This window comes from Microcebus murinus, chromosome 1 (assembly GCF_040939455.1).
Source record: "Microcebus murinus isolate Inina chromosome 1, M.murinus_Inina_mat1.0, whole genome shotgun sequence".
In the NCBI taxonomy this organism is placed as follows: Eukaryota; Metazoa; Chordata; class Mammalia; order Primates; family Cheirogaleidae; genus Microcebus; species Microcebus murinus.
The window spans coordinates 115,631,589-115,657,514 of record NC_134104.1 but is presented as its reverse complement, the minus strand read 5'-3'; the positions used below and the strand labels follow the sequence as shown (position 1 = coordinate 115,657,514).

At 43.5% G+C, this 25,926-nt stretch overlaps 1 protein-coding gene across 11 annotated transcripts in view; it reads left to right on the top strand.

Annotated features, from left to right (window-relative positions):
- ZBTB38 (zinc finger and BTB domain containing 38) overlaps nt 1–25,926 on the top strand; it is a 121,662-nt gene that overhangs the window by 71,212 nt on the left and 24,524 nt on the right. For 7 of the 11 annotated variants that reach the window (XM_020286033.2, XM_020286041.2, XM_076005033.1 and 4 more), the window contains one exon: nt 10,463–10,567. The gene's annotated coding sequence lies outside the window, so the exon portion shown is untranslated. The other 4 variants (XM_020286048.2, XM_012762334.3, XM_020286053.2 and 1 more) reach the window with 4 other exon arrangements.

Below are 25,926 nucleotides of genomic sequence, written 5' to 3'. Positions count from 1 at the left end.
GTTTTCTGGTACTGTTCAGTTTGAAAAATGCCAGTGTCAATATTCTGTGTTCATGAAAAGTAATGAGGGCTTTTGTTACTTGCTTTATATAATAAAATAACCCTCTTCCTTACTCTGTGGTCATTGATGCCAAATGGATATTTTGAAATTTCTTTTCCTCTTGCCTGCTAAAATCTCCCACCCTCTCTGAGGCCTTGCTCTAATTAAGGCCTAAGGGTCCTGCCCATCTTCCCCAGCGCTGAGCATGACGTGGAGTCCCTGCCCCCAGGGCTTTACAAGCCAGTGAGACGAGAAAACAAAAGCCACCAGCTGAGAGTGTGGTTAAATCCCAGAAGGGCAGTGCCCTTATAATTTTTTTTCCCCTTTCCTCTTGTTTCTTGTGCTGAGGAAGGGAAGAGGGGACCTTTAGTAGGAAAAGGGAGGAATTATGCCACTGAAAGATTCTGTAAATTATGCAGGGTGTTGGGGAAATGACATGGAAGAGAATAGGGTGATCTGCTGGGCAGCAAAATAGGGTGCTGGCTGTAGTCGGAGAGGGCAGTGAGGGAGCCAAAGGGGGTGCAGAAGATGAGAAAGAGGGAACAAAGGGAGCAGTCAGGAGGTAGCCCACAAACAAAAGGAGAGGCTGCTTTGCGCGCAGGGTACATGGGAGAAAATGCGAAGGAGTTGCAACTAGAAAGGGAAGGCTCAAGACAGCCCTTAAATTCAGGCTGCAGGCCTGCTGCAGAGAGACCAGGTGCTGTGATGTTCCATCTGTCTTCGGTCTTAATGTTGGCCTTGTTGCTTAATTGTGTCATCTTGCCTATTGCGAAGAGCCTACAGATTGATGTCCTTAAAGGCTCTTTATCCCAAAGTCTTACGAAATTTCCATTTCCATGCCAAGGTTCCTATTCTACATGCTGAGGATGCCAGAGAGTCCCTCACCTGGCTATCGCTCTACTAGATCCGGATTAAACTTTAAATGTAATAAGCAGACTTCTTACACATGCCATAACCAGGTGCTTTTGGTCTTCTACAAAGCACAGACTGGAGACCGACCCAAAATATCCACTGTAAGCTACAGACTTTAGAACTTCTTTTTCCCGGTCATGTGACCACAGCAGGCATGGCACTCTACTTTGGGAGCCCCCCACAAAGCCTTCTTCCTCTTCCTTCCTTCCTTTCACCACCCTGTCCAGACCAGTCCCTGGTCTGACTGCCTGTTGCACCATCCCCAAAGGGTATTCTGATTGTTTGAATCTCTTGATCTTCGGGAAAACCATGCCTGGCCGGTACACCAGGACTTAGCGTGGCCATCCTCCCTGTACTTCTTGCTGAGCTCTTATAGAAATTCAAGAACCACAGACTTCAGTTGCTGTGTGGACCTTAGACCCTTTTTACTCTTTCATTGAAGGAACTATGGCACAGAGAAGTTGTGACTTCTCGAAGAGTTAAGTAGCTTGCCTCCGAGATCAGAGCTCTTTCTACTAAACCAAGCTGTTTTCAGGTCACAGGGAAAGCCCAGTTCTAAACCCAGGGGCTGACACACTTTTTCTGGAAAGGGTCAGATAGTAAATATTTTAGGCTTTGTGGCATCAAAAGACAAAATTTCAACAAATTGAATTTGAAGATTTCATGGCCTTTTATTTGCAATTCATGAAGTCAGTCAGCACCTCATCTCTAAAAAATAGATGCCTCTTTGGGCATGGCAGGACAGTTGGTTTTTTATAAGGTAGTTTGAGCAGGAACAAGGAAATAGCGTAATACAAAAGGCAGATTGCTTAACATCAGGTTACTTATAAGGGTTAAAGCAGAGGGGACTCCATTATCATGCCAGCTAAAATTGGCCTATTATCTCTCTTCTGATTTCTCAGAAGGTCAGATAAACAACTTAATTTCAGTTTGGCGAAGTGGAACTTTTGCGTGAGTGACACTCCATTTGGCTCCGTCTGTTGGGGCCTAGTTAGTTAGTGCAAGAGCTTAGTCCGAATCAATGGCCTCCCATAAATTTTACTTAACAGTAAGTTGAGGCAAAACTGAAGATATTATGTAGGTATTTATATTACAAGGAACAAAGCAAATTGCTACAAATTTTAGATTGAACAAATTCACAATATAATAATATATAATATTAGGTATGATAATAATAGCTATATTACCATAGATACAGAAATGAATGACTATGGCTGTGTGCTAAGAAAACCTTACTTAAGGACTCTTGCATTTGAATTTCATATAATCTTCCTATCACACAGCACAGTCAATACTTTGGAAGTATCACAGACTTATTTCCTGACCACTGCAATAAAGCAAATATTGAGATAAAGCAAGTCACACAAATTTTTTTGTTTCCTAGTTCATATAAATGTTATGTTTACACTATACTATAGTCTATTTAGTGTGCAATACCATTATGTTTTTAAAAAAACCTATGTACATACCTTAATTTAAAAATACTTCATGGTTAAAAAATCCTAACAGTCATTTGAGACTTCAGCAAATAGTCATCTTTTTGCTAGTAGAGGGTCTTGCGTCAGTGTTGATGGCTGGTGACTGATGAGGGTGGTGGCTGCTGAACGTTGAGATGGGAATCTCTTAAAATAAGACAACGGTAAAATTTGTCACATCGAATGGCTCTTCCTTTCATGAAAGATTTCTCGGTGGCATGCAATACTATTTGATAGCATCTTACCCACAATAGAACTCCTTTCGAAATTGGAGTCAATCCCTGCCACTAGGTCATTTGCTGTTACCACCCTCAAAGTCATCCATAAGGGTTGAAATCAACTTCTTTCAAACTCTTGTTAATGTCGATACTTTGACACCTCCCACTTATGAAATGTATTTTTTTAAAAATAAAACTTGAAAGTCAAAATTACTCCTTGATTTATGGGCTGCAAAACGGATATTGTGTTAGCAGGCATGGAAACAATAGTAATCTTTTATATCTCCATCAGTGCTCTTCGGCGACCACGCACATTGTCAACGAGCAGTAATGTTTTGAAAAAAATCTTTTTTCTGAGCAGATCTCAATAGTGGGCTCAAAATATTCACTAAACTATGCTGTAAAGAGATGTGCTGTCATCCAGGCTTTGTGTTCCATTAATAGAACACAGGCAGAGTAGATTTAGCATAATTCTCAAGGGCCATAGGATTTTCAGAATGGTAAATGAGCACTGGCTTCAACTTACTGTCACCTGCTGCATTATCCCCTAACAAGGGTCAGCCTGTCCTTTGAAGCCACACATTGACTTCCCTCTATCTATGAAAGTCCTATATGGCATCTTCTTCCAGTAGAAGGCTGTTTTGTCTACATTGAAAATCTATTATTTAGCATAGCCACCTTCATCAATGATCTTAACTAGGTCTTCTGGATAACTTGCTGTAGCCTCTGCATCAGCACCTGCTGCTTCACCTTGCACTTGGATTTTCTGGAGATGGCTTCCTTCCTTAAACCACATGAACCAACCACTTCTAGCTTCCAGCTTTTTTTCTGTAGCTTCCTTATCTCTCTCAACCTTCATAGAATTAAAGAGAGTTAGGGCCTTGCTTCTGGATTGGGCTTTGGCTTAAGGGAATGTTGTGACTGGTTTGATCTTCTATTCAGAGTACTCAAACTTTCTACATCTCAGCAAGAAGGCTGTTTTGCTTTCTTATTATTGATATGTGTTCACTGGAGTAGCACTTTTAATTTCCTTCAAGAACTTTTCCTTTGCATTCACAACTTGGCTAACTGGTGCAAGAGGACTAGCTTTTGGCCTATCTCAGCTTTCGACATGCCTTCCCCACTGAGCTTAATCATTTCTAGCTTTTGATTTAAAGTGAGAGATATGTAACTCTTCCTTTCACTTGAACACTTAGAGGCCGCAGTCGGGTTATTAATTAGCCTAATTTCAATATTATTGTGTCTTAGAGAATAAGGAGGCCTGAGGAGAGGGAGAGAGATGGGGAATGGCCTGTTGGTGGAGCAGTCAGAACACACACAGCATTTTTAGGTTAAGTTCACTGTCCTTCATGGGCATGGTTCATGATTACAATAGTAACCTCAAAGATCACTGATCATAGATCACCATAACAGATATAATAATAATGAAAAAGGCTGAAATATTGTGAGAATTACCAAAGTGTGAAACAGAGACACAAAGCAAGCACATGCTGTTAGAAAAATGGCGCCAATAGACTTGCTCGATGCAGGGTTGCCACAAACCTTTCATTTGTAAAAAAAGGCACTACCTGCAAAGCACAATAAAGCAGGGTACAATAAAACAAGGTATGCCTTGTTTATTCTTCTTTTGAATTTTTTTTTCCCAATCATTTAAAAATGTAGGCCGGGTACGGTGGCTCATGCCTATAATCCTAGCACTGTGGGAGGCCGAGGCAGGAGGATCGCTTGAGCTCAGGAGTTTGTGACCAGCCTGAGCAAAAGGGAGACCCGTCTCTACTAAAAATAGACAAATTAGCTGGGGTCATAGTGTGCACCTGTAGTTCCAGCTACTTGGGAGGCTGAGGCAGGAGGATCCCTTGAGCCCGGGAGTTTGAGGTTGCAGTGAGCTATGATGACGTCACTGCACTCTACCTGGGCAACAGAGTGAGACTCTGCCTAAAAAAAAAAAAAATATATATATATATATGTGTGTGTGTGTGTTTTAAAAAAATATGGATTACTAAAAAAGAAAAAGAACCACAGTCCCAGACCACATCAACAAAGAACAATAATTTTTTAATAACATCAAATATCATAGTCACCATTCAAACTTGTCTAATTAAGTCATTTAAAAAAATTTTGTTCAATTCCAAATAAGGTCCATATAGTGCAGTTGATATTATCTTAAATTTCATTTAATCTATAGGTTCCTCTTTCTTTTAACCTTGCTATTGCTATAAAAATTTTGTTGAAGAAACTAACCATAGAGTTTCCTCGAGTCTGAAATTTGATGATTATATTCCTTGGTGCTGTTTTACATGTTTCTCTGCCTGAGATATTTCCTGTAAATTGGTATTACACCTAGAGGCTCCATCAGATTCAGGTTCCATTTTATTTTTTAAGTAGTCAACATTTTTCATAATTTTCATATAAAAACCCCGATTTGGACTTCATTAGGCAATTCTGCAGATATGACATTTCCACCTGGCAACAATTGGTCTGGAGCTGGGTAGTGACCACCCCCATTCCCCACCTCCCCACCCCATTTAGGTGGGACATGAATTATCCTGGAGGCCCTAGTTCACACCATTTCCAGTGAGCAGTTTCACACATATACCTATCTGCCTGGCTACCATAGCCATGAGAAGTTGATACCCCTGTTCTAAACATTGCTTCTTCAGGACTTTGGTAGATGTCAACACAACATCACACACAAGTGGCCTTTTAGGAATGTGGTGGAAATGAGAGAAAATGATTTGGAAAAGGACTTCCCTAAAATGCTTGACGACAAACAGATAAGCAGCTGTAATTAGGAGAGTCCAAGTGATAGCATTTAGTGAGAACCAAGGATGAAGGAAAGAGGAAAAAAGTAAAACCGTAAATGAAATTAACAGAGTGCTGCAAGTGAGGGAGGATGAGTTGCAGATTCCTAACCTATCTGCAAGGAAGGAAAGCAAGTAGGTTTAATAGAGGCAACACAGGGCTGAGTGTGGTGGCTCATGCCTCTAATCCCACTACTTTGGGAGGCTAAAGCGGGAGGATTGCTTTTAGGCCAGAAGTTTGAGACCAGCCTGGGCAATATAGCGAGACTTTGAGACTTTGTCTCCACAACAAAATTTAAAAATTACGGGGTATGAGCCGGGTGCAGTGGCTCACGCCTGTAATCCTAGCACTCTGGGAGGCCGAAGCGGGCAGATTGCTCAAGGTCAGGAGTTCGAAACCAGGCTGAGCAAGAGTGAGACCCCGTCTCTACTATAATAGAAATAAATTAATTGGCCAACTAATATATATAGAAAAAAATTAACTGGGCATGGTGGCGCATGCCTGTACTCCCAGCTACTCCGGAGGCTAAGGCAGCAGGATTGCTTGAGCCCAGGAGTTTGAGGTTGCTGTGAGCTCAGCTAAAACGCCACGGCACTCACTCTAGCCTGGGCAACAAAGCGAGACTCTGTCTCAAAAAAATAAAAATAAATAAATAAATAAAAATTACTGGGTATGGCAATGGGCATCTATAGTCCTAGCTGACCCAGGAAGATTGCTTGAACCCAGAAAATGAGTTATGATCGTATCACTGTACCAGCCTGGGCAACAGAGTGAGACTCTGTCTCTAAAAAAAAGAGAGAGAGAGAGAGAGAGAGAGAGAGACGACACTTCAGTCTTTTTATATAATATTATCGTAATAGTGAAACCTTAAAAAGAAAGAAAAAGGGACAGTAAAAGTTAAATTGGTCAATAGTCCTAACCGGAAAGTGCAAGCAGGCAGTTGTAGCACAACAGAAATCTGTGTGGGGATTAATGAATGAGGTAGGAAAGCCTTCTAGAAAAGGACCCTGGGAAAGGATCAGAAACCACAGGAACCATGCTGTTGAGATGTTGAAGAACCGGTGGAAATTTAAGAGAGAGAATCTTGAAAGTCTTGGGATTTATTTTTTGATTTGCAAATGTATTGAAATGATGAGTACTATAGAGAAAATACATGTTTAGTTGTTTTGAAAATAGTCTTTACAGAAAAGAATATAATTATGACAAGTTGGGACATTCCTGGAAATTTCCAGATCGTTCCCCATAGTCAGAAGAATGATTAAGAGAGAATCTGCTACTCGTTATGAGGAAAGATGGAAAATTTTGAAGGACAGGCTGATTATGTAAGTTTTAGACTGTGGTGTTTAAGACTGTTGCCGTGATATTTTAGTTATTAATAACAATTTGAGGAAACTACTCACTTCTGGAGAAACATTTGGCTCTAATGAGAGAAATGCCACTGTTTGTGAATTCCCAAGTGGATATAAGAAGCCATTCACTTGCTAAGCCTCTTAGGGAAGCCAGAGCCGGTTTTCCTCTTAACAAGCTGTTGACAGCGTCTGATCAAGGTACCACCTGGAACATGTTAGCAGTACAAAAGAGTGGACTGGAGAGTCAGACCTGTATTTAAATCCCTTTATGTCACTCACCATGTGACCCTAGCAGATTACCCATGGAAAATTTCTAGGGTGTAAAGGTTGTTTTACACACACACAGTAGCTATGGTTCTTACTGCTTGGATGGTAGGAACTTAGGATTCTGAATACTTAACTTCCAGTACTAACAACAGCCACAAAAGCTTACAATTTCAGAGCACTTACTATGTGCCAGGTACTATTGTAAATGCTTCACATATATTATCTCATTTAATTCTCAAAAAGCCCTACAAGGTAAGCACTACTAATAAATTAGCCCCATTTTACAGAAAAGGAAGCCAAGGTCCAGGGAGGTTAAGTAACTTGCCTAAAGTGGCCTTGTAAGCAACACAACTGGGCTTTAAACCCAGGCAGGCTGAATCCATAGGCCAAATTGCCTTGCCCTGCCTCCTGGCACCTTCCAGTGGCAGGGAGACACAGAAAGCAACACTGAATCCTGGCACTTCCCAACTCTGGCTCCTAATCCATGCTCCTCAGTTTTCTTAGAGTCTTTGAATGATTTTCAGAGTTTCCAAAAGCCTCAATGGAAACAGACAAACAGGCAATTAAACCACAAGTTTCTTTAGATTGGAATCCACTATTAACAACAGGTTAGCTCAGGTTTTGAGGAAGCTCTGGTTGGCAGTTGCATATCTAAAAACATCGCAGGTTTTTGTTTTATAAGTGGAAAGATGAATCATTACTTAATAAATGTAATTTAGTGGAGAAGATCTTTCTGAACATGTGGCCTATGGAGAGAGAATAAAGGGTGCTTGGCGTTGAGGGGGTTGAGAGCTGCTAATGTACATGTGTATGCATGTTGCCCAAACTGTCAGCCTTCAAAACTGCCTTTAAGTTACACAATTCTTTAATTTGATGTGCCATGCAGTCAATATATTTTTCCTTGATTATTTAAAATGGTTTACTAGCGTTGTATTTAATATTGGAATCTACTTTATTCATCAAAATGATCATATTCTTAAAACGTGGTGAGGAACTGGGATGCAGAATTGCAAGCACTGTATTCCAGGCCGAAAACAGGATGTAAGTCACGCAAAGAACAGACTTTTTAATTCTTTTAAGTTGTAGCTTTGAAGAGAAAATTTTCTGAAGAAAATTTTAAAACAAGGTTCAATGCTATCAAAACACACGGAACGTGGATGATTTTTTTAAAAAACAAACACCTGTACATGAGTGCACTAGGCTATTAGCTCCACTAGGCAACAGTGGAGTTTGTGGCAGCCCCTCAGTAAGTATCTTTTCAACGAGCAGGCCCTAGATCCCTGCCGGCAGTCAGGGCTCTTTATTTAAGGAAGAGGACTGGGTCTTCTTCGTGTAATAGCTTCTATATCACGTCGGAAAAACCTGGGCCTCCTTCCCATGGCTTTCCCACAGCCATGGGAAAATACAGGTGACACCCTATTCCTGAGAATTTGATGCCACTGAAACTGCACAGGACGTCCTCCGAATCGCGTCTCTCTCGAGTGTGCGTGGTCTGGATCGGAGCTCGGGGACCGTTCTGCGGACCAGGGCCTTGTTCCGTCCCTCGGCTCTGCGGCTCTGCAGCCCTGAGTACGTTGTCCTCCCGCGAGGAGGACGAGGCCGCTGCCCCTGTGGGCCTGGGGCCTCGCTAGGCCGTCGCGGGCCCCCCGCCGCCCTCCCGGGCCCCCCGCCGCCCTCCCGGGCCCCCCGCCGCCCTCCCGGGCCCTGTCCTCGGCGCGGCGGTCCCCCCAGCCCCCGGCGCGCGGACTGAGGGTCGGGCCGACCTCTTCCCGGACGGGCTGCGTCCTCTGCCCGCGCCGGGGGCGGGCCGGGCCGGCAGAGCCGAGCCGCCGGCGTCCATTTTCTGGGCGGTGCTGCGCTGCGGTCGGACTCGCGGGTCCGGAAGCGCCATGGACCCCCGGGGAAACGCGCTGGCGGAGCCGAGCCCCGTAAGTGCCCTTCGCAGGGTCTTGCTCCGTCCGGGCCGGGAGGGCGAGGCGCGGCCTGCAGGCGCGGGGCGGACCGCTCCTCTCCCCAGGAGGGAGCTTGGAAACTGGGCTGGGGAAACACTCCAGCACGGCTGCAAGCTCCGCGAGCGCTGGGAAGCAGAGCTGCTGCAGCGAGCAAGAGCCCGCAGGTGCCCGCACTCCGGTCCGGCGCCCTGAATGGGGAGGGGTGGGGTTCAGCTGCAGAGTCTGGGCAGGTTGCGCCGCATCTAGTGGCCCAACTGCGCGGCTGTGCTGCAGGGTGGGGGCCGGGGAAGAAATGGGCTGGGGACGTGGTGGGCTCAGGTCCAGCAGGCTCAGGAACTGCGTTGACAGTCGCACTTTCCAGTCCCGGGGTTGGGAATCGAACCCCAGTCGTGACCCTACCCGTAAGTGATAATTTCCTTGGTGCAACACCAAGCCCCTTGAATTGAACGGGACGTGCAAAGGCAGGGCCCTGCCCAAAGGGGTTTGCAATCTCAGCCTCCTACTTCTGTCGTAGATAGGTCTGCACTGTTGGTAAAACACAACCGCAGGCTGGTAGCCACTTCTTTGCAGAGTACATAACAAATCACTTGAGATTTTAGTCTGTCCGCGGTTCTACTTTATAACTCCTGCTCTGCTATAGGTAAGTGCCTGATTCCGTTCTGGACATTGGCCCTAATGGAATATCCCTCGTAAGGATCCATTATAGAAGATATCTGTTATGGTGCCTTATGCATATTTTAAAGGTTAAAGACTTTTCTCCTAACTATGAAGCTCAACTACTCCGTCAGATTCTCATGATTAAAAAGTACAGAAGGGTTGTGTTGTGGTTTCAGAGAAACTGCTAGCTATGTACTGTATCTAAGCGCTGTGTTTTTCCAAGAGTAGGGACCTATTAGAAGATTGTGGAATCAGTTTAATGGGTTGCTACTGGAAATTTTTTTTAAAAGGTGTAGAATATATAGTACACTACAGAGAAGAATAAGAAGTGTGCATTGCAAACAGTAAGGGTAAGCATGGTTTTATGAGACTTTTGGTTTTCAGTTTGTATAATGTAATTTTTTATTTCTGCTGTAGAATGTGGCCAAAAAAATTTTTTTTTCTTTAAACAGTGGGTCACTATCAACAAAGTTTTTGAAATCCTGACGCTGGTTAATAGCCCAGGCTTTGGAATCATTTGAATCTGGGTTTGAGTCCCAGCTCTCATATAAACCATCTGTGTGACCTTGAACAAGTTCCGTGACCTCTCAGAGTCTTTGTAGCTGTAAAATGGGGAATGTTCCCTACAGCTGAGGGGTGTCATGAAGATTGCATGAGGCCACATACGTCAATCACTTTGTGCAGTGCTTGACTTATGGTAGGTGTTCAATATATGCTAATTGCAATTGCTGAAACATCAAATCCTAGCAGCTAGTCATGGGACACTGCACTTTTCTTTTTTCTCTTTTTAGATCTTGATGTGGAGGAGATGGAGGATGCAGAACCAAGGATTTCCAAGTGATTTCTTCCAAAGCACGGGAAAATAACTCTGTTAAGGCTGGTCTGTTCTAACTGAGGTAACTAAATTTACATCTCTCCTTAGTCTACATGCAAGAGGAAGTGGTTTTTTTCTGAGGGACTCCCAAAGGGATGTGATTCATGACAGGTTTTGGGATTACAAAGTGACGGTGACACTCAAGTGATCTGTTATAAGGAGACATGATGTGTGAGGTCCCTGTGATGAAGGGGAACTAGGTGAACAGGCAGGGCTTTAGAACAACTGATTTCTCCTTCCAGTTCTACCAACAACTGTCCTGGGAGCTTCTTGATGTCTCTTCATAGATCTTTGGGCCAGAAGCACCCACCGACATCACTGAGGTCCAGAGGGTTTAAATGACTTCTAAGGGTTACCCACTGGGTCAGGGTGAAGGCAGGACTGGAACTTGGATCTTTGTTGCTCAGCCACATAGGTGGCTTCAGAGCCTGCTGTTGGGTAAGGACCTTGCTAGGCATGGAGTGAAGAGCCCACACCTGGGACATTTGAGGTTCTGGTAGACAAGTACTGACAGCACAGCACACTATGCTCTACCTTAGAGGCATGTACAAAACCCCAGATGGGAACAAGAGCAACTACCATTTATCAAGTATTTGTGTGGGTGTGTGCACTAAGCAATGCATTAAGGGTTTTAAGTGCAGTATTTTTATTTACTCTTCACAATATCCCTATGAGGTGAGGAAGAATAGGTGTGAAGTATTAAACTGTAGAAATAGAGACAGATCTGGAAGGCTTTGCATCTCATACTACTTTTATGGAGTATATTCTGTATGCAGAGCACTGCGCTAGGGTGGCAGAGTGCCCACCCTGGAGGAGCTTGCTGCCTAATCCAAAGAGGCCTGGTCAGATGGACGATGCCTGCCGTGCACCACGCCCCCTATCCGCTCCAGCGGTTACAGGGTGCACTCTGCCACAGGGACGGACCAGCGTGAAGGACATACCAAAGTTCTTGTCTCTCAATTCACTATTTCATTTTTTCCACTTTAACATACACTTCCACCCATCTATTAAAACTTATGCTTTCAATTTATAAACAGTAGTAAGGCTTTCTCTGAATTCATTTTTTTCATCAACAAATGTGTATTAGGCTCCTTCTACAAGGCACTTGGGAGCTCAAGACCAAACAGATTGTTTTTACAATCATGATATTAGCCATGTCCAGTCTCTTGGCAAAGAATTAGTTGTTGAACTGTTAGCAATTTTCTATTTTTAATATGCTGGGATTTCAGCTCCAAGGATGTTGGAGATTGACCCCTGTGTGGGAAGTGGATATATAGGAAGGCCATTTTAAAACTCTGAAACTCCTTAGAAAGGAATTTCTCACTTCTCTTTTAAATTTTGATTTTGCCGTTACTGTTACCTTCTCATAGAGGCCTTTTTTGGGGACACTTAACCCATAATCAGTGAAAAAGAAGTTTGGCAAGGGGGCTTTCTTTGATTTGAAATGTTCTCCTCTTTTAGCTTTTAGGCCACATCCATGGGCTATCCATGGGTGTTCAAAACTAAAGCAACTTAAGAAATGTTTTTGTTTAGTGTATAAGTTAGAGATAGCTCCAAGAATTGCATTAAGCAACAGAAATCAGATTGCAATACTTGAATGCTACTTATAATAACTTAATCCATAAATAAAACATATGCTTCGTATACTTTGAGTTCTATAAACATACAGTAAATATTTGAGTACCTATTATGAGTATGACACTGTGCTAGAGAGAGTGGAGAATTCAGCAACAATGAAATCTGCTCCCTTCCCTCTCAGATCCTGTTATGTAGTTGAAGAAATAAAATATACAGAAATAATCATTGGTAAACGCAAAAAGAAGATATTGGGTAATTTGAAGAGGAAGAAGTCTGTTTTATCCCTAGGGGTCAAGGGACTTTCTTGAGAAAAATCTTTTATGCCTGTCCTTTAATGATGTGGAGTTTCAGTAAAAGACATGGGAGGAGGCATTTGAGGTAGGAGGAACAGTGGGAGATGCAGAAAGCAGGGAGCATACTCAGGGAAAAGTGCTGAGCCCAGCGGAGCCATAACTGATCCATACAGGCACCAAGTGGGAAAGCAAGCTGGAGAACATTCAATGCTGAATGATAATAGTCTTGAATGCCAACTAGGAAATTTGAATATATGAACCAATAGATGTCGTTAAAGACATTTGAACAGGCGTGTGTTGTGTCTGTACTTTTGGCACTTGCTCTGTAAGGAGCCCTGGTGAGACTGGGAGGGAGGCAAGGTGGAAACTAGAGGCAGGGATAGAAGACTACTACAGTCCACCAAGGAAGAGGGGGTGTGGCAGGAGTGGGATGGGGGAAGGTCCTAAATGGATGGTAACAGGGAAATGGGAAAGGAACAGATGCAAAGGGAGGAACTGACAGAAGCCAGTGTCTCAGTGGAGAAGCAACAGCTAAAGCTGGCACTGATAGGGGCTTTGCGTGCTGTAGGAATGCCAGAGCTAGTTTGGGAGTCATTGGTGTATAAGAAAAAGTCAAGAGGTGGGAGAAGAGATTTTCCAGAGAGTCAGTCTAGGGAAAAAAAGGTTGAGGATGGAGCCTTTTGAGAAAAGAAAGGAAGACCTAGGGAGGCTGAGAGAAGTCTGGCAAGATAGCAAGGAAGAACCAGAGAGGACATGACTCCAGAAGTCAGCAGAAGGCGTTTCCCAATGGAGGGAGCCAGGCATGTCAGACCCGGGAAGGGGAGGGATGAGTTTTGGAAGACCGTGAGATTGACAAATGCTAGATTACACATTTGTTGTCCTTTGTAAGGTAATGTGACTTATAGAATGAATATTAAGTGGTTCCATTTTCATAAATTTGTAGCTTGCACAAATCAAGAATCACTGTTAAATTTAACCCTAGCAAGCCCCCAAACACACTTAGATTTCTAAAATTCAGGCAGTTAAATTTGGGTTTGATGGCAGTCATACTCTGTATTCCGTTGTCAGCAGACCAAAGAATATCTCTTAATAGTCCTTTCAAAACTGTGTTTGTTGATACAAAAGGTTTCTAAAAGTAATTTAATTCCATTGCCTTTTACCATATGGCTATTGTATGACGTACATGTGTCTGTGTGTTTTCATGTGCATGTGACTTAGTACAATGGAATGTGGAGACTGGGGTCAGATAAATCTAGTTTCACAACCTAGCTGGGCCATTTCCAGACTTGTGACTTTAGAAAAGTTACTGTCTCTTTATGCCTAACTTTTTCCATCTATAACTCATACAGGATTATTTTGAAGATTGAATAATATATAATTTGCTCAGGGTCTATACCAGAGTAGGCAATTAATAAATGTTGGTTCCCTTCCCCTCACAACCTTGTATAGACATTAAATTTATACATAATGTACTCTACACACAAAGCTTTATTTTTGACTCATTTTAATGTGTTAATTTTATCATTGAAAGCACACACCTCCCTTTATAGCTGATCAGTAGATTTGGGGGTGCAGGGGGCTGTGGAATCTGCATTTTAAATAAGTGCTGCTGGGCTGATGCTAAAGATTAACAATTTGTCAATTTCTGAGAGGTAGAGAAGGGGATAAACCTGAGACTTCATAGGCTCATTTTGAATCCTGTTTCTCTTAAGGACATGTCTATGCTCAAAAGTTTTATAATTGCATCACTAATGTTTATGGATTATATCTATAATCAGATAAAAACAAATGAATTCTAGATAGTCAATAAATGGCGGTATTATTGCACCTGCATCCCCCATTGCTATCTGCTGTGTGACCACAGCAGTACTGGGTGACATGCAGCCCTAAACCAGTTTCTTTTTCTGTGGAGGAAGTGATGACACTCTGTCCCTATGCCCAGAGTTTGTAAAACCAATGTAACTTGAGTAGTTAGCAACATTATATGGTGACAACACTGCATAGTCATGCCATTAAGATATTTTGATACATTTATCTATCTGACTCTGTGTCTTCTGGTGGACAGACATCACTGTCACCATATTATTTCCCTGATTCTCTGCATGTTAAAATCGTATAGTTTTTAGCCTAAAGTTCATGTTGTTCATCTATCCCAACCTCGTTTTATAGATGAAAACGTATTCTTAGTCCTAGCTCTCTTCTTTGCTTATTCACAACAAATGATTGAGACATACAGACATATTTGGTGTTTAAGCCAGGTATGGAGGATAGATATAAAACATTTGTATATGTTGAATTGTGCTTTATGTTCTCTATACGTAATGTAAAAATAAGATGACGTAATGGGAATGTGTTTATTAAAACTATATGGAGTCATTTTAATATGTTGTCGGCATCCTCTTGCTGGTTTGGTCTTTTGGAGCAGGATGCTGAGGGCCTGGCGCCTTTCCCCAAAACGGGATTTCTCTCTCTTTACCCGCAGCCCCCAAGGGAAGAAGATGGACCTGACATTCGTGGAGTTAGTTCTACACCTTATGTGCATTATGTCAGCCATTTTATTGGAACCTTAACCCGGTGTGGTGGCAGTTGAGGCAAAAAGAGGCTCAATAGCAACAGCCAGGGTTGTAGAGATGAGAGTTTCACGCCCTGGGGTCTGTCTGACTCAGCCTCTTCTCTCTCTACCCCAGCCTGCCTCCCTAGCCATATAATGAGGGTTTGAAACAGATATTTGTTCCTGATTTTAGCTCAGAGACTTAGAGACCCTCATCCCTGATATTATTGTAACCTCTGAACTTTTGACAAGAAGCAAACGGAACAGAGATAACGTGCTAACTTGAATTTGTGCAGCAAATGTTTACTGAGCATCAACTATAGGCCAGGTATCAGATCAGGGCCCCGCCCTCCTGGGGCCTCCTATCTCCCTAACCTATCCTTATCTACCATCTGTACTGCTGCAACCTTTTTTCTTTCAAGAGTAAAAACACCAGTGGATTTCTTCACTGATAAGATCAATCAATTTGTGTTCTACTGTAGCTGTCACTGTCACTATGTGGGCTAAATGTTCTCAGAGTAGTTCTGCCAGGTGAAAGTTTAAAACTGCTCCTTGGGGGATTGGGCAGAGGTGTTCTGTTGGTGTTTGTTGATTATGCTCTGAGGCCCTGCAGAACTCTGCAGGGACCAGGGAGAGAGCCAGAGCCCCTGAGAGTTTGGAGGTGAGAAGACCCCATGTGAGCGTCCGGAGGGAAGCACTGGGATTGTTCTCAGCAAACAACCATGCAACCACAGTTGAGTGACTCTGCTGGTTTGGTTTCCTCACCTGTAACCAGAGAAGTTTTTGCCCAATGATGGCTAAGTTTCCTTTCAGCTCTAAGATGCGGTAAATTCTACTTCCTGTCAAGCAGAAAGGCAGAGGTGCTAGGACAAGGAGCTGGAAAGCAAGACAGGGGCTAAGTCTGAGATCTTCCAGCAGGTCCCAATATCATAGCTTTCTCCCACCATCCTTATAGATATATACCAGCCAGACTTTGGGTTCTGCCTTTACCCAGCATACTTTGGAGGAAATGGAAATTCTTACAGAAGGATTTGGACTGGCTGGGAATCATGGTTTTCAAATTTTATGGCTAAAAAGAACCTGATAATAAACTAGCCCAACCTCTTTATATTCCATATAAGGAAACAAGAGTCCAGAGTAGTCATAGGCTTGTTCAAGGTCAGTGGCAAGGTGGGAACAGAACCTAGCGTCCCTATGCCCAGTCTGCCAGAAATGGGCAGGTTATCGGCATTGCAGGAGACAGCCGTCAGCAGCAAAGCTTAAAGAGGGGCTGGAACTGCCCCACGGGAGAGAGCGGACCACCACATCCGCTGGTCTGCCTGAAGACACACAGTAGGGCGCCACGATGCAAAACTTCCCGTCTGCCTGAAGCGCTTGGGTTTTTGCCAGTGAAGGTGGTTAAGAAAATTTCGTTTTAAGTTGGGAGAGGCAGAAGGCTGTTTCCCATTTTTTAAGAAAGTATTTTTCCTCTCTCGTGTAATTAAAATTACTAAGCTATACTATAATATTGAGAGGAATTAAATACTTTCTCAGGGAGTATAAAGAGAAAGACCCAGCTTGCACACTCCCCATTTCACCGGCCGCTACCATGTGTGTTCATCCCAGGGTGTGTTCAGTGGCTGTTTAAGTCCTGGAAGGACATGCTCGGATTATTTCAGCAGCCCACGAAGGCAGGCTTTGTGCAAGGTGAGACAGAGAGGAGCTGTCACTTCCTGCTTTGTGAGTTGGATGTTGTCTCTAGGCCTTGTTTTATTTGTGTTATTTATCCTGTTCATGTGTTAGAACAATTTCTGACTATTTGTAGAATTGACAACAATTAGATAATAAGACCACCAATTCAGTAAAAATAAAGCTGAATTTATCATCTTTCCAGGCGAGAAAGATCTGCATTCAGATCGGTCTCCCCATACTTCTTTGCATTTTTATGTAAGCATGGAGATTTCTGATTAGTTCTAATAGGACAGGTGATTGGCACCTAGACCTAAGTGAGGATTTCCTTTTTGAAAAACCTACTCATCTACTTGGAGACTTCCTGTTTAAAAAAAAAAAAAAAAAAGAAAAACCTACTCATCATTCTGGTCTGTCCCTACATAAACCTATTGGTTCTGGTCGTGCAGTCACCTGACCTGAGCTCAAAGAGCAAGGTTTCTGGAGGACTCAGTGCTGTGCCTTTGACGCTCTTTGGAAGGGCTTTCAAGTGTTAGGATAGCAGGAGTCCTAGCTGGTTCCTGAGGCTCGTTGCCGAACCATACTTTCTATGGTGTGTTCAGTCCTTCCCTGGATTAATGCAGGTCTATCTTTGCTTTTATGGGGGGAGACAGAAGGACCACTTCCAGGGAGTGGAGGCACTAGGATGGACTGCAGAAGCCATGACATGGCACTGAAATGAAGCCCCGTGTGGGGTTTTACTCAGATGTTAAAGAACTGGCTGCCCTCAGTACTATGCTAACTAGGAGGGCAAAGTGGTGGGGAGAACCCTGACCTTTAAAATTTTTCCTGTTCTCGCTATTCTGAAGTGTCTTTAGCTGCTACACGCTGTAAATTGAGTTCTTGTGCAGAAGCAACGTAAATTACCTGGGAGGCACATTTTTCCCTAAACAGCAATACGCTTCTAAGTGAACTTCTTACTCTTTTAGTTGTATTTAGTATTCTTGATTTTTGTTTTTGTTTTTGACATTTTCAGGAAAGCAATCAAGAGGTTTTTGTCACATTTGAATGATCTATTTTAAGACTTTCTTTTCTATTTATAATGAGTTTCCGATAAGACGATTTTCACCTCTATTTTAGGAAATACTTTTCAAGGTCCTTTTTTTTTTCTTTTATAGAGTTTAAATAGGAGTCTTACCTCCAATCCTAGCAACTACCTTACATTAAAAGTGGCAAAATGACCTTTTTCTTTTTTTTCCTCCCATGAAGCTCCTTGCTCAGGGAGAATAAGGAAAGTTCTGGTGATTAGTCATTGTGGTATTCAGCAAACAAATATCCTGGAGGCCATGATTTATGCTACTGGTTTAAAAAAAAGTTTTATGTGTCTCTAGATGATTACCCTTGTGAAAGGTAAGTGCCCTGTATTCCCAAAAGGTCTCCTGGGTGCCCTGTTTGTTGTGTTAAGGTCTCTAAAACCCAGTGGCCATTTTCTGTGAGCAGGAATCCCTGTGTGAAACTCCTCCCACCCTGGAGTCTATGGGCGTTTGTTTTCTAAAATGAAAGCACAAGCAGAAACTCGAGCTATTCTACAGAACAGCCTGTTCTTTAGGTTTTTATAGATCAGTATATTTAAAGCATAATTTTTCTAAACAGCATATTGTGAGTTTTTATCTGCAGTGGGTTCAGGGTTTGTTTTGGGAGTTTTACTTTTTTAAATGTAGATAGCTGATTTGTTGCTCCCCCTGCCCAGATAATTCTACTCAAAAACAGGTGAGCAGGAGAATTATTGAGATACCTGCCAGAAACCTTCATTCTGTCTTAATTAGATTTCTTAGGGAGTGAAATTGACAAAAGCTAACTGGAATTTAGTTCCTTTAATATTCTCTCCCCCGCTTCCCCAGCAATTCTTTTCCAGTTGATTTCTTTTGTCTGAACCATTTTTGTGCACCCATTTGTAAGACCAGCCAGAGTTTTTATAGCATTTCCGTAGTAGAAAAGCCCTCGTGTTTCTGCCTGTCTCAGACCTACCAAGGGGCTTGCTTGACAGCTCTGCCAGTCGCCTGCCTCTCCTGAGCCCTGGGAAGAGGCGACTGTTTCACAGTCCCGCGCTGCCTCAGAGAGCTCTGTGCCGCCATGCCTGGCCTCCCTCCAGAGATCACAGTGTTGCCAGCGGTGGCTTCAAACTGGAAACATGGGAGGAGGAATTGTGGAAAATGGGGGAGAAGGAAATGTTTGTGCAGGGAAAGTGTATACATGGACTTAAATAAATATCTGAGGGCGCAGGCCCATGCACATGACCTCCGTATGTTGGCATTTTGTGTCTGGAGCCAGGCGAGGCTGTCAGTACAGTGGGGGGTTGGGGGGAGTGGCTTCCTCCAGGAGGTCTCCATGCCCCAGAGACGTTCAGAATGCTCTGCAGACTGAGGGGATCAGCTTCGCATCTCCCTGATGTTTCTAGAGCAGAAACTTCTTCCTGTAGTTGACCACCATTGTTCATTGATTGAGCAGTTCTGAGGATTCCTTGAGGGTACTTGTGATCTTCGTGGATATGCTTTCTTATGTTGACCCCATTGTTTTGAAGCCCCAACAGCCAGGTGGTCCAGGCTCCATTTCAGTGATCCATTTTTTGGAATTGTTATATTTGTGTGACACAGTGATGGAGCATGATGTCAACCCAGAATACTGTAGCCCTGAAAGCAGCTGCCAGTGCAGGCCGATGTATTGCTCAGCAGTTATTGCTTTCCCTGCTAATGATGAGAATGGGACCCCTTTAAAAAGGAGAGCTGGGTGCCTCTGGAAGTGAAACTGATTTTATGAAGTGCTGATTAGGAGTTGAGTATCCCCTTCTTCTTGAAGCTCGAGAAGACCCTATCATTAAAATGACTATTTGGAGCAAAGTAGGGAGTTTAATATCTACCACTCTGTCTCCTACGATTCATGTATTGAGAAATTTTCCCCATGGGAATGAACAAACTTAAAGGGACCCTGAAGAAATGATGTCCCCCAAATGTATTCCACATTAAGCTCTTACCACCTGTCTGTCATTAAGGTGGAACACTTTGGTAGTTTTGAGCACTTGAATACTGACGACATTTACATTTTAGGAGAACAGTGGATCATTGTGAAGAGATTCAAATCTCACAGGCAGAGCAAAACTTATAAGTTATTTATACTTACATTTTTATAGATTAGAGTCTAAAACTCAAATATTAAATGCATACAGGACAGGAAGGTAATATGAGAGTTAAATGTGGGCTTGGCATAAGATAGAGAGGAGTGTTAGGTTGTGGCAAGCTGGAGGGCATTGAAACTTCTTCAAATACGATAGAGCCTGATGAATCTGACCTGCAGGCTGGTTCATCCTGTGGACTGCTGCTCTGCATGCCTGTCATAGAGCCACACCAGCCGGCTCAGTCCCCTAGTCTGCATTTCCTCAGTGGCACCCTGCTGAGTCTTGTCATGCAGAGCTTGGGCTTGAAGCTCTCCAAGGCCCAGCTCAAGGAAAAGTAATGGCAATGGAACCTTTTCCATGTCACAGCAAACAAATCAGACACTTCGGATGTAATCCATCTAATACAAGCAAAATAATTGTGTCGGGGGGACAGCAGAAAACACCGCATGCATGTCCAAGGACATTGGAGATGTATCGGACATAGCAGCCTTGACTATGTTGCCCAGTTCTCAGTGTCTCAATCCCAGGATGAAACAGGAAGAACTCATCAAAGGAAGCCCCTCCTTGTCGAGTGACGTCCCTCGCAAGGCAGCCAGATGGAACCAAAGCCTTCAGGGGCTAACCTGGGTGTTGTCAGGCCATGGGTGACAGCAAAGGACAGCAGTCACATCCTGATGTACCTGGACTGTGGTGTTGACCTGCTCCATCCAAGCATGTCTTCTGAAGTTTCTAATAGACAGCAACTTCCTAACTAGTCCTAGACTGGGACAGTGTGAGAATTGTTCCTCTCCTTCCGTTGACATCTTATTGACCTTCTGCATACCCTGGAATTTACAATGCCTTCCCTCTTCTCTAAACATCCTTTAACCCTCCGTTTTCCCTCTTGGTGCTGAGTTATAATGTCTTTAAATTAGCATAGGTCCTGGTGTGCAGAAAGTGCTCAGTAAATGTTAGCTTATGTTGCCGCTGGCATCATCAACATCCCCATTGCAACTATTATCATTCCGCCAGCAGTAAGAGAACTCAGTTTCCTTAAACTCCATCTAAACCACATCTTTAGGTCTACCCCAGGCACCTCTACCCTGCTTAGATGGACCCACACATATAAGACCCTTTTTTTGTCCTGTTTACTCTATTTTATTGCAGGAATTGGGCTGTTCTTGGAACTCTGGCAATAAATAAAGACAAATTTCTGCCATTCCAAGTGAGGTTGTAGAATTTATGCTATGCTGAGTGGGTTGGAGGGGCGCCAGGGTGGAATCATTTAGGAGTTTGTTCCAGGATGACTTGACCAAAGAAAAGCCATCAGCTGCTGCTGCAGTGGAGTCCTGACCTCTGCTGCTCAGAGTGTGGTGCTCGGACCAGCAGCATGGGTGTCCCCTGCGAGCCTGTTAGAGATACAGAGCCCTAGTCCAGACCCACTGTGTCAGAAAGTGCACGTGACCAGCTCCCCAGCTGCCTCTCATGTGTTGGTGTCGGGCAGTGCTGCTCTTAGAAGCTCTGGGGAAGCGCAGAGACAGACTTGTATGGAGATTGGCCTGTGTGAGACTGTGGACTTGTTAACTAGGAGGTGCTGTGGGTGCTTTGGTCTTAGGAGGTGGGGGCCAGCGGGTTATGCCTCTTAAGTTCTGCTGTAGAAATGTGTGATGGGGTGACTTTGACCACCATGAGAACCTGATTCTGAAGACTGTTATCCCCTGGCTGTGACTTTAACCTTGACATAGCACCTTGTCCCCTTCTGCCCTCTCTACTCTCCACTGACCTTCTGGTCTTGGAAACCCTGTTACCAAGAAGGGAAAGTCCTATGTTAGGGGACAGAAAACCTTTGTGTGTCAGAGAACTGGCACAAATGATTATAATGTACTATTTTAATGGTGGAATATGTGTCATTGTGAAAAAGAGGGATGACCCACTGTCAGTGACCCTGGCAGGCAGTGAGAAGGGAGGTGGTAGATGAACTTCTCGAATGCTAGTGGCCGAGAGTATTGCCTGCTCCTAAGGAAACATTTTGAAGGACAGGAATAATCCATCAATCCCATGCTGCCACGGTGACTTGTCTGGATGGGAAGCTACAAGGATGGTGAGGAGGAAAAGGCTACAGTCTCTTAGGAAATTTTAGCTTCGTGTCAAATTAATCTGGTTTAGAAAATAACTAAAAGCCTTTTCAACCCTTCAAAGTTCTGGACTACATTTTGAGGGTCACATGGTCTAGCTTTTTGTTAATTTATAGTTGTGTTTTTTTTCCATTACATATAGTATTTTCAGGTGGTCTTGTGCCCTGGACATACAGTGGCCTAGGGTGCTTTGGGCAGAGCAAGACTTGGGAGTACAGCTGTGTATCTTAGCAGTCCCTGAAGTGGCTCCTTCTCTCTTCCTCTCTTCTCTCTCCTCTTCCCACCACTATCAGGAACTCAGCTTGGAGTTCTGGATCCCAGCCCCTCTCCCATTCATCCATTTGAGTTACTGCCATGTTGTCTTCTGGGTTGAATGGAGGCCCCCAAAAGACACGTCCCCGTCCCTGTGAATGTGACGCAGTTTGGGAAAAGAGTCTTTGCAGATGTAATTAAGGATCTTGAGAGGTAGGCCCTAAATCCAATGGCAAGTGTCCTTATAAAAGACACACAGATGAGAGACTCCTCTACGAAGAGGAGAAGGCCATGTGAGGACGAAGGCAGAGGTAGGAGTTAATGCAGCCACAAGCCACGAAGAAACTGGAGCCACCAGAAGCCGAAAGAGACAAGGAAGGACTCTCCCCCTATAGCTTTCGGAGAGAGCGTGGCCCTGCCAACACCTTGATTTTTGGACTTCTGTCCTCCAAAATTAGAAGAGAATGAATTTCTGTTGTTTGAAGTCACCAAGTTTGTGGTAACTTGTTACAGCAGTCGTAGGAAACAAGTACAGCATCAAAACCCAGCCTTGTACAGAAGTACCTGGTAGCTTTTAGAAATTAGATTCTGGGGCCTTACCCCGGCTGATTCAGTCAGTCTGGGGTGGCATCAAGAAATGAAATTTTTAATAAGGGTCTCCAAGTAATTCTGATACATCCACTACTGTCCTTCTTTGGCTCTATTTTCTTTTCACCCAGTTTACTTTCCTTGGGCAAGATTCATGCTCACATTTGCAGCTGCCTCCTAAATGCCAGTGCACTGCACATCTGGATCTTCAGCCCGGCTTCCTTTCAGCACTAGGGTCCATTTTGGGTGTCTGTCAATTGATACAGGCTCTTCAGAGGGGGCACAGACTTCATAATCCTCCTCCCAAACCAGCTATTTGGTCTGGGCTCCCTACCGGTTAATGGCACATCTCGGCAATTGACCTGGCACATCAACCATTCTTCCCCTATCTCTCCTCTGATTTCTGATTAGCCATTCCATTCTCCCATCCAAACAGCTTCAAATCTTTCCCCTTTCATCCCCACCTATCACCTTGCCTTCTTTTCATACCCTGTCCAGTCATCCTTCTCACCAAACTGCTCCCAGAATGACCTGTCTGCAAAGCTGTCATATCATTCCTGTTTTAAATCTTTTCCATGACCTGCCATTGTCCAGGTTGTACATCAGAGTCACCTGGACAGCTTTATAGAAACTCCCAGTATCCAGGCCCCACCCAACACCAGATAGAATCTCGAGTTGGGGCCTGAGCACTGGTGTTTTCTCAAGTTCCCATAGGTGATTGCAGAATGCAGGCAGAGGGCGAGAACTGTGGGGCTAGAGGGTAAAGTCCGAACTCATCCTGACATTGGAGACTCTTCCTGACCAGGACCCTCCCGGGCTTCCTGCCCGGCTCCCAGCAGCCCCTGCACACACCTGTGCAGAGCCGTCCTACTTCTTTGCCCTTCCCCAGGCGTGTAGTTCTTGCCTCCTTGCTTTTGCTTAAGACTCTGCCTAGAATGCCCTTTTCCCTCTTAGATGTCAAGGAAATGCTCCCTATCCTTCAAGACTCAGCCCCACCTCCCTTTCCTGGACTCTTCTTCCCCAGTGTAAGGCTGTGTCCTCCAGAGCCCTGATGCCCTCAGTGTAGCACTGTGGTCATCATGTAGGAGCTGTCTGCATGTCTGTCTGCTCCACTGGACTGTGGGCTCCGGGAGCGTGCTGAATGAGGGAAGAAATGGAGGATTCAAAAAGGCCAAGGGGAGGAAGAAGTTCTGTTTCTCTGAATTACTGTATTCATGCTACCTTATACCTCCTCAGACACTTATTGAGAACTCTACTTGATTTCGATGAATGTATTGGAAATTTATTAGTAGTAATGAGGAATACCATTTATTGAATCCTCACTAGCTGAGGTCTCTATATTCATTGCCTCTTTTAGGTATCACAATAATCCTCTCAGGTATTATTCCATTTTACAGAGCAAATTAAGCAAAATGCCATGTGATCAGGTAATGCAAGATGGTGGAAAATACAAAGTAGAATACATTGGTGATCACCTGGTCAGCAGCATGTTAATGGAATATTATAGACTAATCAGGAAAAACTAGTTTTATTGGTAAAAAAAAAAAGCACGCTAATTATATGTACCTTTTTGAGTGGAAAGTACATGTTCAACACTGAATTGGGCATAAAACAAATACAACCATTAAGCATACCTATCAGAAGATGAGATAGTTTATATTTACTAACAGTTATAGTCATACAAATATAGTCTTCCTTTGAGTTATATTAGAAGTCAGTTTGAAACCCGGAGTCACAAGATCAGGGTTGCAGATCCAGCCTTGCCAATTACAAGTTATGTGGTACTGGGACTTTGGCTTAATTTTTCTGAGACTCGGTGTCTCATCTTTGAAATGGAAATATTATAGCCTGTCATGAGAAGGAAAATGAGGTAGTGTGTGAAAGTGATTTGTACCAGGCGAAACAGGAATAGGGCTGGGAATGCTTGTCTTTGTTCTGCCTTTGGGTGCAGAAAGTTGGCCGTTGGGAGGAGTCAGGACAGGGAAGGTGGTGTTCTGCTGGGTAAGCGGATATGGGCACAGAAACAATCGCAGGCTGTCTGAATTCCAAGGCAGGGTGCGGCAAAGGATGCTGGGATGAGAGCCCAAGAAAAAGAAATGGAAAGAGCTACTTAGGGATAATGATGGAATGGAGAAGAATGGTTAGAAAATTCAAATCTTGCTATGTTTGTTGAAACAACTGAGCTGGGAGAGTGTGACTGGTTAGTGTTTTGCATTGATTCACCTGTGACCAAAGACCACAGATCAGCTCCAGGGAGCTTAACATCTTGATCTTTTACTCTTAGGTTATTCCCAACAATTCCATCCCCAGCCATTCTGAAGCTTTCTGGATCTGAATCCAGGAGCTCACTTGCCTTGTGGTCTCAGTGCTTGACTGATGGATTGACCTGGCCAGAGCTGCTCCTCACAGGCTCATATCCCGATAATATGCATTTAGTCTCCTCCTTATTTAAAGATGAAACCAAGGCTTTATCTTTTTTTATTCTAATAGGTCGGAAAATATTTTCTAAGTAGCTATCAGTATTACAGTGCTGATCTCAAAATATGATTTGAATGAGAAGAATAATCACATTCTGCTACTCCCTGGAGGTGAGCATAGAATACAATCATGCCTTTTTGTGACAGACATCACCATCCTAAACTTACTGAAAGTTTTGGAGCAGGAATCGGTGTAACATGTTTAAGGGATCACTAGATGTATTTTAAGACAGAATTGACATTCTAAAATACCTCAACAGGCAGGGAAAGGATGGATGAACCAATTAAATTTAACCAGAATAAATAAGTGAATTTTTGAGTTGCAGTTAAAAAAATTCAATCCTAGAAGTTTGGAAGCCAGTGAGGAGGAAGAAAACAAGGGAAGAAAGGATAAATCCGTGCCAAAAAAAGATGTCTATGTATTATAAATAAAATCCTTTGTCAAGCACTATTTGCTCTGTACTTGCTGAATGCTGATATACTATCATTTGATCCTCCCCAAACTCCATGACATGTAAATTATTCACTCCATTTTATAGATAAGGAAACTGAGGCTTAGTGAGGTCAAGTACTTTCCAAAGTGATACTTAGTGCCCATCTGCCTTTTGAGGAGAATGGCAGAGTAAGGCATGTGGAACCAGAAGTCTAGACGCATGTTTTGGTCACACCGTGAGATCTTTGGCTTCTCTTTAAAATTCTTCTTACAGGA